The sequence below is a fragment of the Protopterus annectens genome, chromosome 10.part0 (genome assembly GCF_019279795.1).
Source record: "Protopterus annectens isolate FY-2018-M chromosome 10.part0, PAN1.0, whole genome shotgun sequence".
NCBI classification, from domain to species: domain Eukaryota; kingdom Metazoa; phylum Chordata; order Ceratodontiformes; family Protopteridae; genus Protopterus; species Protopterus annectens.
The window spans coordinates 87,924,284-87,939,974 of NC_056744.1; the positions used below are offsets into that span (position 1 = coordinate 87,924,284).

General features: G+C 40.3%; 1 protein-coding gene across 1 annotated transcript in view; it reads left to right on the top strand.

Moving 5' to 3' along the window:
- CLN3 (CLN3 lysosomal/endosomal transmembrane protein, battenin) overlaps positions 1 to 15,691 on the top strand; it is a 310,689-nt gene that overhangs the window by 250,889 nt on the left and 44,109 nt on the right. The gene's annotated exons all lie outside the window — the stretch shown is intronic.

Genomic DNA, 15,691 nt, shown 5'->3' on the forward strand with positions numbered 1-15,691 from the left:
TGCAGCTGTTAAAGTGAACCTGCCAGGTGATGAACAGCAGGCCAGGTAAGATTCTTACCTGCTTTGGAAGAGATAAAGCATGGTAATGTAGCCACTTGTGTGCACAGAATCACCTGTTTAGTGAGCCATTGAGTCGGGTAATGTACCCACATGTTAAGAATGTGATGGGTAGAGATCAAGATGGCTGCTGTCCTATAAGCAGTGTAACTCTATAGCTCTGCTACTCTCAATAATGCAACAACCTTATCCCTTGGGAGAGAAGTAAAATCAGCAATTAATAACCGCTTTTCAGTACTAAGGAACTTACCTGATGTAAATTTCTGCATCCGGTTTTGGAAACAGAAGACCTTATCTGAAGGATTGACTCTGATCTTTTGTTCCTTACCTCCCTGCTGCCTGCTGTCCATGTGGCCTGGGGTTCTTGGGCCTACACTCACCTGAAAATAAGAGAGATAAAAGGAGAAAAAATAAAAAAGGAAAATCTTGATATGTCACAGGAATCTGATTCCATGGAAACTCAAAGCACTAAAGCTAAATACTCTGCTATATCATCTCCAGAGAAATATGTAATTCCTGAAAGGGCTAGAACTGCCAAGTAACAGGAAACTACAAAACCACCTGCTAAAGTGAAAACTGACCCTTCCAGCATGGAGGACTTAAAACTGGCCTTGCAGCCTATCCAAACAGCAATTCAAAACTTCTCTCAGCAACTTAAAACTTTCAGTGAATCCATAGACAGAATACTCACAAGAATTGACAAAACAGAAGCAAAGGTGTTTGACAACGAGATCAAAATTGAACAACTACAGAAAGAACAAAAAACTAATGCTTTACATATTCTGGACATGCAGCAGAAATTATTGGACCTTGAAGCTAGATCCAGGCGCAATAACATTATCCTAAGAGGCATACATATAGACCAACTCACGTTGCTTGAAAACATATCTGCAATATTTGCTATATTCCTGGATAAATCACCTCTCTCTGACCAGATAATAATTGAACATGCGCATAGAGCCCTAAGACCACCATATGATAAAACCAAGCCGAGATCCGTTTATGTGAAGCTACTTAACTATCAGCATGTAAGTAAACTATTAATAGCGGCTCGAAACAAAAAGTTTATAGAATGGAATGGGTCTAAAATATCTCTCTCATCTGATCTCCCTTCTCCGATTAAGATGGAATGACAAAAGCGTGCTCCTTTCTGCGCTTACTTAATTAAGAAGCAAATAAGATTTCAGATGAGATATCCCAATACTCTGATTTTTTTTATCACCTAGGGTCCAAACTTTCTGCTCAAAACAGTAAGGAAGCAACTGCGATCTTCCTCCAAGCATTTAAAGAATGTCCGGAACCAGCTGTACAAAAGCATTAACTTACCTAAAGCCTGGAGCGATGCCTGATCGCTAGCTTTAAAAAGGAACAGTTTGTCTTGCTTCTGGTTCGCTTTACTGCAGTGCAGAATTGGAGTCATCTCAGCGCTTTGAGCGGCCGTTTTGTAGTCCTGTTCCCTCGTGGTATCCTTAGGAATGCAGTTACAAATCTAAATCTCCACCATGTTGTTTGGTAGCCAGAGGAACTTTGACCCCTGCCTTTCCCATGAATCCGTTGGATTCTTAAAGTGGTAGTACAGTTCTGTTTAAACCTTGGATGATATTGAACAGATGTATTCGTGTTTTAAGGCTCTACACCTTAGAGGACCTCTGCCTTGTCTGGAGGCAATCAGCGGGGTTTACCAATGTAACTCAAATATTAGCTGACTGGTAATCTATTTTGGATAGATGATGTTGATGATAAGAAGGGCACAATTCATGCATGTAGCACTCTACGAGCAGTATGTCAGCTATTCTTTCACATCAAGCTTTTGTTGTATGATATTTCTAAGGGGGGTATCTTTAAATTACTGCCAACATAAAATAGAGCTTCTAGCTCTGTATTACAAAAGCGCACTAAATTAAGCATCTAATCTTAAATGCAAGCACTGGAAAAGCTGATGGAACAATATGTTGCAATAAGCTTTGCAGCCAGCTCATCGAGCCTTTTTTTATGCTTGGCTGCTGTCTTTTCATTAACACCTTAAGGATTAATCAAGCTCATGCAGATCCTCCCCATAATGACCCCTGCACATGGAATTAAGCTCATTGCTTAGTCGATCTGTATTGTATATTTTAATCAGTATTGGGTATAATTCCGCATACCTACACATCATATCATTCTTTGTGGCAATTGACTATTAGAGCCAATGGAGCACAGGGTATTTCTCACACTTAAATGGTGGAACTACTGACAATTCTTCAGGGATGCACACAACTCGAGTCTGTTTGTTTAATTTGTTCGTTATTTTTAATCCAAAACAAAATGGGGCAATACTAATGGTTCTTACAGGACAGTTTGAGTAATTATCCTGCATAGTTGATGCTGAGGGTGCCATTGTATGAGAGTGCAGGTTTAATATATAGATTGTTATGACCAAGCTGCCTATGTACCCCCCTCTGTTTTCAGGAAATATCAATCGAGTCACACAAATGAATTTTTACTATCACAGGAGTGTAATTAAACCTGTAGCTATATGCTATTTTTTCTTTTATTTCAAGTGATCTAGGACTATAGTATTTACTTAAATACTGTCTCTCATAAGGTTTATTTGATATGTTAAGGGGATAGATGCTTCTCCCCATTAGATGCTGGTGGCAGTTATATAACAGGATTTTTACAAAGATTGCAACATTAAGCTAAATACCATTTAATGTTGGTTTAAAACCCCCCTTGTTTTATGCTGTCACACTTATTGTTGTTTAATCTTATGTTCTGAACAATAATATTGCTGAGTTATGAGTGTACTTAGAACTGCTTGGGATTGTTATGCATTTTAGACTCTGGTGTTATAGGAGTAACATTCTGGGATTTAACAGTCTCTCCCTTTGGGTGAGACCAAAGAATTGCTGTAATAGGCTTTTATATCTCGCGTTATTCTTTAATATCCCAGCCCCTTCCGGGCTTAGGGGGTGGTGGTTAGGCATGGGATTAAAGCAGGAAGGGACTTTTATACTTGCCCAAACCTTTTTGTTTCATTTTCTAAGAACGATAGTTAGTTGTATATTCTCCATCTTTTATATTTCTCTTAATCTACTTATGTTTGCATGTAAATGTTGGATATAGAATCGTGGAACATCAAAGGGTTACAAGCATCCAATAAAAAAAAAACTCTTTATGCATCTGACTCTTAAATCCACATCTAATATTGTTTTTGTTCAGGAAACGCATCTCCTTAATCACCAATGGGACCATGACAGGGGGAGACCTTGGGTTAAGAAGATCATAGCTTCCGGGGCTAAATCTAATAGCGCAGGTGTTGCTATTATAATTAAAAATAAATTTATGTATGACATAGTAAAGTCCGACTCAGTTACTGATGGTAGGTGGTGTTATTTTGGTACGACTTGCTCTTTCTTCCTTGACAAACCTATTTTAATTATTAATATTTATTCCCCATGTTCAGGTCAACAAAATTTTATTATGCAGATCTATAACTTACTTGCATTATTTCCTAATCACTACTACATTGTTGGGGGTGACTGGAACTCCGTACAGGACCCAAAAAACGATAGGACAAATACTAAGGCTAAATTCAGTTTTTCTGCAATCCTGTCCTTATCAGAACTGAAGGAAGACTTTAACCTATTTGATCCATATATCTTTCTTAACGCCACTCATAAAAAGAACAAATTCACCTTTTTCTCTAACTGCGCTAAAAGCTGGTCTAGGTTGGACTTTTTTCTGATTTCCTCAATATTCAATAACCTGGATATTTCTTTTGCCAATAACCCTAGAAGCCTTTCCGATCACTCAAGGATTTCTCTCTCTATTCAATGGCAGGATACAAGATCCTCAAAGAACATAGCTATTTGGTGGCGTGTTAACCCTAACCTTCTTAAGAAGGAAGAAATTTTCTCACAAGTTGTCTTATCTTGACCAATTTCTCCAATCCAGTAGCTCCATGCAGACTCCTTTAGACTGCTCTTGGGCTGCAACCAAGGCTATGATCAGAGGTTTTCTTATAAATAAAGTATCATACTGTAAGAAACTATTCAACAAAAAGGAATTGGATATAACCTCTAAACTCCATAAGATAGAAACCGAAATTCAGCAAAAACACTCTCCTGATATGGAGAAACAAATGATTCTGTTACAAAAGGAACTTTTATCTTTACAAGCAGAGAACCTTAACTTCCATGAGATTAAATCATTGGCAAATTACTCGGATCTGGCTCAATTCCCCTCTAAATTTCTGGCCAGAGTGGGAAACCTGAATAGATCATCTCCCTTTATATCCGAAATTTCCTAACAGGGGAAGGGTTATTAGAATACTACTGAGATTATTAGATTATTTGAATACTTATACACTCAGCTGTATGGTCTTACTGAAAATTCTCCTAATAAAGAAGAGTTGCAGGTTTTCTTTAACAATTTAACCTTCCCTAAACTGACTGAGAATCAAAATAAACTTCTAGATCGAGAAATTTCAATGCAAGAAATTATTGTGGTTATTAATCGTCTTAAACCTAATAAATCACCTGGGCCAGATGGATTTACGGCCAAATTTTATAAATCATTTACTTCCAAAATTTCTAAAGCCTTGCTTCTTTTGTATAACAATATTACCACCTTTGGTTTTAAGGACATACACCTGAATGCCTCTAGAACTATCTTTATTCCAAAACATAACTCTGACCCCAAAAACCCCTGGGATTATAGACCCATTTCTATTGTTAATATTGATATGAAGATTTTGGCCACAATTCTAGCTAATAGACTGAAGGTAGTTATCTCTACTATTGTTTCACCTGAACAATCTGGTTTCATCATGGGCAGACAAACAATTGATCACACCCTGTCTTTAGAAGCTATGATTTCTCTCTCTTCTCTAAATAAAAGCCCCCTTTATGCTCTAGCTATTGATGCATCCAAGGCCTTTGATCGTATTAGCACAGAATTCCTATTCGATAGTCTCCCTTTCTACAACATACCAAACTCATTTATTAACACGATCAAACCCCTATATTCTAGTGCATACACTATTTTTCAAATAAATAAACAGATATCTAACGGAGTTAAAATTCTCAATGGTGCTAGGCAAGGCTGCCCCTCTCCCCATTACTATTCAGTCTTTACATTGAACCGTTATTCCTTTTAATCAAACAGAAAACATTTCATCACACACCTATTATCTTTAACACTAAACTTTATTTCTCTGCATACGCAAATGACTTAAACATTTATTTTACGCTCCCCAGATCTGACCCGATTAAAATCCTATCCTCCATTAGCACCTTTTCTAACCTGGCAAACTACAAACTCAATAGAGATAAATCATTAATTTTCCCGATAAATATCTATTCCCCATCCCCTAACATATTCTCTAATACAGGTATAAACATTAAACAACGACGTCACTATCTAGGTATATCCTTCTCTCAGGGGAATTCCGCTCATTACCAGGATAATATGGCTAAATGTTGGTCGAGTGTCCAGGGTGACCTAAGCAGATGGGCCAAACTTAAGCTTCCTTTTTTGGCCAGAACAGCAATCATTAAAATGAATATACTTCCTAGACTTTTGTATATATTTAATGCAGCAACAAGTATACTACATAAATTCTTTAAAAATATCTCTCTTCTTTCAAAATTTATCTGGGCTCCCAAATCTGTCAGGATTAGTTATTTGAAACTTACTTTCCCTAAGGAACAAGGAGGTCTGGGTTTACCTGACTTTAAAACATATTATGAGATGATCAATGGCAGTAGAATACTAAATATCGCCTCCTACAATAAAGATCACTCTCCTTGGGCCCCTGCTTGGGTCGTGCTGTACAATAACTATGTCAAATCTTTAAACATAAACCCTGCTGCGCTCCCCTTCTCGAACAAAGAAAATTTAGGCAATCTTAAATTACTAAAAGTTATTAAATTTAATATAAGGTCACTTCAAAACCTCTTTAGTTCCTTGAATCTGATTCATTCCTTTAATACTCTGCAACCACTACACCTCAACCCTAATCTAAGATTGAATGGGCATATGTTAAATCTGGAACAATATCCTCTTCTCAAGAACACTTCTATTTCCGATCTCTTTCCTTTCAAACAACAGTCTCTTTTGGATTTAAGAACTAATTTGAATTTACCTAAAAAATATACAATTATATTAAGACAAATCAGAGAATTAGTACATATTTACTTGGAACATTCCTCAGTTTCTGATAAGGATATCTCAACCTGTAAAGCATTGTGGAACCTGTTTCTTATTAAAAAAAATTATCTCAAATACTTACAAAGCTATTATGGCATTTAAAACGCATAATGAGCTAATTTTTTTCCAATTCTTGGCTAAAACTTAATCCCTCTATTACCCATAATCAGATTTCTAAGGCCATAAGAATTAGTTCCAGACTCATACCCTTAAAAAAAACGTAAATATACACAGCTCATGATAATGAACAGTGCGTATCTAACTCCTGACATACTCAGTAAAATTCATCCCAACTACCCCCTTCAATGTCAATTTTGCCCTGACCAAACTGATGATATATTACATGTTTTCTGGAGCTGCAAATGCATATATAAGTTTTGGTGTGCTTTGAGAGTTTTACTGGAGAAAATTGGATATGAAAAGTCTACTCTTTCTTGGGAATTTACTATACTTCATATTCCACTTCCAGGTTTATCCGAGCAGAGTTATAGATTACTGATCTCTATTTTTATGCTAATTAAATATTATATCTTTGAATTGGAAAAATAGGCATATATTATCGTGGGAAGGGTTTAAGACTCTAGCTATTAAGCACCTCAAAGCACATAAATACTTACTCCACAACATTAACCACAAACCATTTCTCAAAGAATTTTGGAGAATACTTTTCACACATATATTAAAATGATTACATGTTCTTTTATGTAATAAATACCAATTGCTATTTTGTTTTCTCTCTCTATGTATAGATGGGCAATGTATAAATGTACATAGTTTATGGTGCTTTTTTTTCTTTTTTTTATATTGTTATTGTATGCTGTTTGTTGCTTTTCTTGTTGTTATTATGTAATAAAACAATAAAGAGAATGAAAAAAAAAAAACACTGTTCCACAGAAATAAGATGGGGAAAAAAAACATGAGGAAAAAAAGCATATGAAGATGATGCACATGCTGATGGTACAGACTTCAAGACCACCAGGATAGGATAACCAGCCCCAAATACATACTCTTAAGGGTGTGCATATCAGTGTTTATAGAACCACTGTTTATTGGAATGCATGGTGGAGTAAGTAGAGCCTATGTCTGAGTCATTAACTGGCATTTGTCAATATTAGTAGTAGTGTAAGTGGACCTCTATGTGACTGGCTACCTTAGTGTAGCACAGGAGATTGTAGTAGTGTCATAATATTACAAATAAAGCAAGTGAGTGCATCAGCCAAAAAAAAAAAAGAATGCGATAGGTAGGCAGTCAGCACTAACAGATCACATAACATACCTGCATGTATAGGGAAAGGGACAAGGCCATACAGCATCATAGCTTTTGTAAGGGGGGCTAGAAATGCCAAGTATTACACACATGCTTCTTTATCTAAGGAAAGGGAAGACCAATAATATGCCTTACTAGTCATAGGAAAGCAGATAACACAGGTGTAATGCCTACTTGTAAGGAGTGCAGGATAGGAAATATTTTCCCTAGGAAGAGTATAGACCCAATAATGTATCCACGATTACATATTAGTCCAGATAATATGCCCGCTTAAGAGGGCAGGCAGGGCTGTATATTGATTTGCTTCATAGACCACAAACTTAGCGAGTAAAGTAACTCATGTTTATGAATCAAGAGGAAGTCTAGTTCCTGGATTAGCATGATTGGGAGGGTACAAGTCCACAGAACATCAAACAAAATGATACATGGCCAAGAAAAAAATACATGCCACCTCAAAGAACTAAGACTTTGTGCCACTTTTAACTATGGTAACTTGCATTTTAACTGTTAAGTTGCATTGTTCAGTTTTTCAGCACTGGTTCGTTTATATTTTTTATTTCTTTATTTGCTATGATTTTTGGCTGGAGTTTGATATTTGTCTTTCATTTAACAGCAGTCCATGTTGATGAACACTTGTAATCCCACCATCCTGTGGGAACAGTGATCTTGGGTAACAATTATCCATAACATGTCCATGCCAAAAAATATATATATTTTCTATCTGTGATAACAGCCAGGCACCATGGCATTCCAAGGACAGTTTAGTTTGCACCTTCTTCCTGGGTAAAGGGGCAACCAGGTAACATTTCCTGTGTAACAGGAGCACAAACAACAAAGTCTTGTACCAATACTAACCTTAGTAAGTGACATGCTTATTTTGGAAGCGCATTCAGATCGCCAGAAGTATTTATACACAGAGAGGGTTATGAGACCTTAGAGTGGGTGACCGAGGGAATTCACAGAGGCATTCAAGAAGGCATGTGAAATTTGGAGAAATGGTGAGGGGCTGGAGGCAGGAACGATAGAATTTTAAATTCACGTAAAGGATGAACTAATAAGGCTTTTTGCCTCTTGCAGTCGTCGAGGTAATGTAATTTAAATGTAATTCATCTCTGTGAAGGTACTTAGTCAAATAATGTGCTGATCTGTGCTGTGTAGCAATAAGTCTGGTTAGGTGTGTGTGTGTGTGTGTTCACAAATATTTGGATGATGCATTTTCAGGTAATAAACATGTTTGCATTTGGAGGAGTAAAGCCATATTAATAAATGGCCTTTCCAACAAGGCTTTCAATTAAGTAAGACCCTACTAGAGGGGGTGGCTTTTGATGAAGTAATGTCCACTCTCCCGGAAGAAACTATGTTGGTTTAAGTATCGTACTTGCCTGTCTAGTTAGAGTAAATTAGGAAGCATTGTCAGGTAATGGACACTCCTCTTTATAATGGCATTAAGTCAGATAAACTTACCTGCCTTCCTATGATGGTCTTTGGTCAGATAACAGACCTACCTGTTTGTGGAGGCATTCAGCCAGATAATACATCCACCAGCCTAGGAAGGCACTCGTCAGGTAACGGGCTAGTCTGTTTAGTAGTTAATTTTACAATTTGCATTTTACTTCAGATAGATGAGGCTTCAGGTGGGAGCTACATTAAATGATTAAACAGTCTTTTTATACTGTTACCTTTGGAAGGCATCTCTTCATTACAAAATCAAAACCGCTTCAAAGGCAGACTGCTAGCATACGTGTTTTTGTACACTATTAATGTTTTGTTTTTAACATTTTACTTACAATTTGTGTTTTGTACTGGATTATTCCTCAAAACATACAACTCGCTTTGTTTTTCTTTTTCTGCTTGTGACAATAGCTATATCTAGTATTTACTCATTCAACACATGTAAACTGTATTTTAACAAAATCTTAGTCTGATGTACAATTTAAATATTCATTGTTTCAAATCCTGAAATTAGTGGTTACTGGCTGTAATATACTCTAAGAAAAATCAATTTTCTTACCATATCTTATGTTTACAATCTGGCTTTGGTTTGACTTCCCTTAGACATTTGGCTCTCACGTACGGACATTTCCTTTGTTCACATAGGGATTGGGTACAAAGCATGAGACTCTGTGTTGAGTTGTGCAAGTCTGTCATTTAACAAGTTTAACAAAGGCCTTTTCACAAATTTATAGAATATACATGCAGTGTGACAGTTTTTTGCCTTTTCTTATTATATTATAATTCATAAGTATAGACTTTAAATACTGTGTGTTGTCCCCTTTGCTGATAAGTGCTGGAATCATATTCATAGGTTCATACTAGGCTATCTGCCCTAGGGCATTTACAAGCCTAGCCAGAGTGTGTTTGGCTTTCGCCACCCCTTGGAATGAGTTTACTGTGCCCTTTTTAAGGTTGTGTTTACTGTGCCTCTGTCTAGTAGTGACACAGAAGTGATCCCCGGGGTAAACCTACGATCTCCCATCCACTCGTCAAGATTTTTCTTGAAGAGAGTCAGTGAGGGGCTCTGCCTAACATGGACTGGGATTCTTTTCCAGAGTGAAGGGAGCCTCTGGGTTATGAATCTGTCCCTCCAGCATGTCCTATTTATTTCTGTGCTGAGGTTCAAGTCAATCGATCGCGTAGCTCTAAGGGATTTGGATTTTCTGAGGTGGAGCATGTCCATTAATTCAGGATTGGACATGGCTTTGTAGGTCAGGCATAGATCGCCTCTGAGTAGGAGGTATACAACTGAGTAGAGCTGGAGTTTCTTTTGCCGAGCAGCATATGGCATCTGTTTGAGTCCTTTGATCCTCTTAGTGAGGTACTTTTGGGGTCTTTCTAGTTGCTGCAGGTGTCGGGTAAGGTACATCCCAAATGGGGCATTGTACTCAATTATGGGCCTGATGAGGATGAGTAAAGGGGCACAATGACCTCCCTTGATCTAGATGTGAATCATTTCATGATAAGGTGGGCTATATAGAAGGTCTTCCTAACCACTTTGGCAATGTGGTTGTCAAAGGAGAGGTTACTATCAACTTGGGTCCCCAGGTCCCTAATTACTTCTTCTGTACTTAATGGATTACCTCCTATCTGGTAATTTGTGGGCACTTTGTTTTTGCCAAAGGGTATAACTATACACTTTTTGGCGTTTAGTTTAAGGCCATGGCTCTGGCACCAGTTATCCGTCTCTGAGACCCTTTTGGAGGATGCTTGTGTCAGCTGGAGAGTCAATTATGGCACCCAGTTTGCAGTCATCTGTGAACTTGGTCAGCCACAGTCCTCCCGTGTTAGCCTGTACCTCATTAAAATATATTCCGAATAAGAGAGGTCCCAGGAATGAGCCCTGTGGGACGCCACTTGTAACTGGTTTAGAGTCTGACATGGCTCCAGCAATTCTGACCATGTGGGTTCTGTCCTTGAGCCAGTTTGCAACCCATCATATGACATAGGGGTTTATATTTAGGCTGGAGAGTTTGTCTACGATGCCCGAGTGAGGTAGTGTCAAAGACTTTTCCGAGGTCTAGGTAGGCTGTGTGGGCCACCTTACCCTCATCAATGGCCTTGGTGACTGTTTCAAAGAAATCTACCAGGTTCAGGAGGCAGGATCTGCCCTTGACAAAGCCGAATTGGGTAGGATCCAGTGTCTGTAGGTCCCCAATGTCTTTGTTTATGAGCTCCATAATGATCCTCTCCATAGCTTTGCAGACCAGGCTAGTCAGGCTTATGGGGCGGTAGTTTCCAGGGTCCGTAGAGGCGCCTCCTTTGTGGAGTGGGACTACTGTTGCTGTACGCCATTCTTTGGGTACATATCCTGTAGTAAGGCTAAGATTGAATAGCAGCTTTATGTGAGGGTATAGCTCTTCTTGGAGTTCATGTAGCACGCAGCCTGGGACACCGTCCGGTTCCATTGATGCTGTGTTTTTTGCTTTGGAGAGGGCGGTTCTCACCTGGGCATCTGAGATGTCAGGGAGGCAACACTCTGCTGGGATAGATATTTATCCTTTTGGAGGGGGAGAAGTTTGCACTGAACCTGTCTGCCAGGATGTTGGCAATGTCTGAGGGTTCAGTGTATTTTTTGTTATTATGGACCAACTCTGAGCATATCTGGGAGTTGCCACCCAGTTTTCCAACATAACTAAAGAAAGCCTTATGATTATCTTTTGTTGCTTGTGCAATTTTTCTCTCAAAAGTGGCCTTGGATGTTTTTGAGTGATCGTAGTTTTTTGCTAGTACTGATCAGAGATGCCTTCCCTTTTAGGGATTTTGCTCTATCATGTAGTAGCTTCCTCCTTCTGTTGTATAGCTTATTTATGGCTGGGGTCCACCAGACAGGACGCCTGCCTTTGGGGGAATGGGTCTTGGTTTTATTTGAGTTTGCATGATCCATGCATTCCTGAAGGTGTCCATAGAATGCGTTTATAAAGGATTCAGTAGATAGGGCCTTGGTTTCCACTGGCCTGGGGGCCTTGAAGGATTCCACTTTGGTTTTAAGAAATGTGAAATTAGCTTTTGAGAAGTTCTTCACTGTGGTCTTTTGTGCTGGGGGTGGGGGCGGGATGTGGATTAAAAGTGAGATTAATTTATGGTCCGATCTTACCAATGAGGGATATACTTCTGGTATGGAACATTGTGATGTCCTTCATGGATGCATCTGCAGTCATAACAGCTGGGTTGTCCTGTTGTCAGGCAGCCCGTCAGTCGGCCGGATTCCAAAGTCCGGGTCCGGCTTCGGCTGATGTCGCACTTCACCCGACGTCATCTCTGTTGGTCTTCGGGTATAAAAGCATCAGCCGACGCCATTTTCCTCAGTCTTTCTTGCCGCGTGGCGCCCGAAGCAGAAGCTGTTCGCAAGTGCCGGTCGGTCGGATCCAGAGATTACTTCTAGCGAATACTACTTCGAAGACTTCTAAAGCTAAGTACCCCGTTGGGGACTCTTTCTTGCCTCAGCCGATGTCAGAAAAAGTTAATAATTGTTTAACCTGTGGGAAACAAATACCTCATAAAGATTTCCATTCTTACTGTCTGCCTTGTTTAGGCCCAGCCCACGACGTAGCAGCCTGTTCGGCCTGCGCTTCTTTCAACCGACGAACGCTTAGGCGTCGGTCGGAGTTTGCAGAACAGTTTTTCGGTTCTGACTTTGCGTACATTATGTCGTCGGATCCTCCGACTACACTTTCTGCCAAAAAACGCAAAGATAAAGACCGACACTCGCGGTCCGTGGTTTCGGCCGAAACCATGCTTAAGCAAACCGCGAGTGTCTCGGTTTCGGCCGAAACCGAGAAAACTGATCTAGGTACAGCCGAATCTATCTCTACAGCTGAGGCCCCTGCTACAACTCTTGAATCGGCCTCAGAAATTTTATCCACTACGGTGGTTGCCACTGACTTATCAGACACCATTCCCTTGGATGTCTCTACCCCAGCACGTGGTGCTGCTAGGCCTCCAGCAGCCATGTCCATTAAGGCCTTCGCCAGGGCTAAAGCAGCCAAGGCTAAGAAAACAGTGCCTGTTAAACCACCCTCCACCAGGCCCTCTTCTAGTTCTCAAATGCTTACTTTGGCAGAAGATTTAATTTCATTAATTAGAGGATCTCAATCTCACCCTGACAGGGCCTCTCAGCCCCCAGAGAAGAGACCTAGAGCAGAGCCCCCTGAGCCAGTGTCCTCTGATGATTCTGCTGATGAATCAGACATAACTGACCAGCCAGAGGCCCCTTTCTCCAATTTTGAAGATTCTGATGCTGAAGAATCCATTCCAGCTGCTTCCCCTCCAGAAGAATTCTCCTTTGGGGAAACCTTACATGCCATGCGAGAGCAGTTCCAATGGCAGCAACAAGATTTTTCAGATTCCAGAAAAAGACTTAGAACCTTTCTGCACCTTCCACAGCACAGGCCCTTAGCTATACCTCCTGTTCTCTCTGTGGTAGATGATGCTTTCAACGATGTCTGCTCTGCTCCAGATTCATTACCCCCAGCCCCTGCCAAACCAGATAGATTTTACAGGGTGCCAGATACTCATCACCACCTTTACAAGGCCCCACTTGCAGACCCCGAAACTATATCCCAGGGTCCCAAGGCAGTAGCCGCGACCATAGCTAAAAACCCTATTCCTTCTGAAAGGGAAGCAAGGTCATTAGACAGATGGGGTAAAAAGGTTTACACTTCAGCTATTCTCTCAGCTAGAGCTTTAAACTGTCAGTTTCACATGATACAATACCAAGAGTTTATGCTTGATCAGTTAACTAAAAAGCTAACCACTGATGAATCTCTTGACAAGAAATATGTATTAGAAATGGTAAATAACATACAACAGGTTAGTAACCATTCCTTAAAATGTGGCTATGATGCACTGGAGGCTTCATTTAGATCAGCCATGACTGGCACAGTGATAAGAAGGCATGCATGGCTAAAGGAGCAAGCTCTACCGGATCATGTTAAAGCTAAGTTGCTAGATGCTCCTATGGATAAGACAAGTTTGTTTGGTGCACCTGCCCAGCAGGTTATGAATAAAATGGAAGAAAAGGCAAAATCAGTTCAAACTGTTAAAGATTTCCTGCAGGTTCAACCCCCAAGGTTTAGCAGGAACTGGCCTGCCAAAAATTGGTCCTTTCCTGATTCCACAAGATTTCAAAGGGGCAGGAATAGACGTTCCAGAGGCAGAAACCAATCCAGAGGAGGTGCCTACAGAGGACGACAGTGGCAAGGTAACAACAGAGGCACAGACACAACCACTGCCACTACATCAACACACCAACAGTGACTTAATCCTAAATCCGCCTACCAGGGAACAAATAGCAGCTCCTCTAGGCGGAAAGTTAACCTTATTTTCAAAGAACTGGCACCACATAACAAAAGACAAGTGGATTTTACAAACCATAGATCAAGGTTACCGATTCCACTTCCACACTTTACCAGTCAAAAGAGGAATGCCAAATCTACCTCCAAATCAAAAATCAGAGGCTCTACAACAGATAATGGAGTTAACAAACATGAGAGCTGTGGAAAAAGTGCCAACAGCAGAGCAAGGAAAGGGGTTCTACTCCAGACTATTCTTAGTTCCAAGAAAGGAAAAAGTTGGAGACCAATTCTCGACCTGTCCACCTTAAATACATACATCATTGTCCCAAAATTCAAAATGCTGACCCTACAGCAACTTCTTCCCATGCTGGGCAAGGAGTGTTGGCTGGTAACTCTAGATCTCAAGGAGGCATACCTGCACGTCCCCATTCGACCAATCTGCAGAAGATACCTCAGATTTCTTGCAGGATCAGAGCACTATCAATTCTCAGCATTGCCTTTGGCTTATCTACTGCCCAGAGTATTCACAAAATGCCTGGCAGCAGTAATCGCATTGCAGACTACAGGAATTCAAATTTACCCATACCTGGACGACTGCCTGCTACAAGGGGACAACAAAAGCAAGTTGACAACAGATTTACAAAGGGTCATTTACTTGCTACAAGCACTGGGATACACAGTCAATTTACAAAAGTCAAGGCTGATACCATCCCAAACAAGGACATTCTTGGGAGCGGAATTGGACACAGTAAGGCAAATGGCATTCCTAACTACAGAAAAACAAAAGAACTCCCTCTTTACTTCTTGGCACTAACAAAACTGAGCAAGTTAACAGCAAGAAAGGTACTGCAGGCCTTGGGCTTCATGGCATCATGCATAATCTTGGTCCCATTTGCCAGACTACATATGAGAAAACTACAGTGGTACCTAAGGAATTTATGGTCCCAACACAGACACAGCCTAGAAACAGAAATCCCACTAATTCCATGCTTAAAACAGGAGTTCCTATGGTGGGCTCAGGCATGCCAGTCCAACCCAGGCCTTCCCTTTCGCAGATGTCAAGCAAGCCAGAACATCACAACAGACGCTTCAGACCTAGGATGGGGGGCCCATATGCTGGACAAATGCGTGCAAGGATTGTGGACTCAGGATCAACTTCGCCTGCACATCAACCTAAAAGAAATGCTGGCTGTAAAACTGGCAATCCAAAAGTTCAGACCATTTCTCAAAGAGGGCCAGTTGATGATAAGGACAGACAACACCACAGTCATGTGGTACATCAACAAACAGGGAGGCACTCACTCATACCCCCTATGCAGAATGACTTTGGAGCTGTGGACCCTGGCACTCAGCTACAACATCCAGCTACAGGCAATATTTGTAC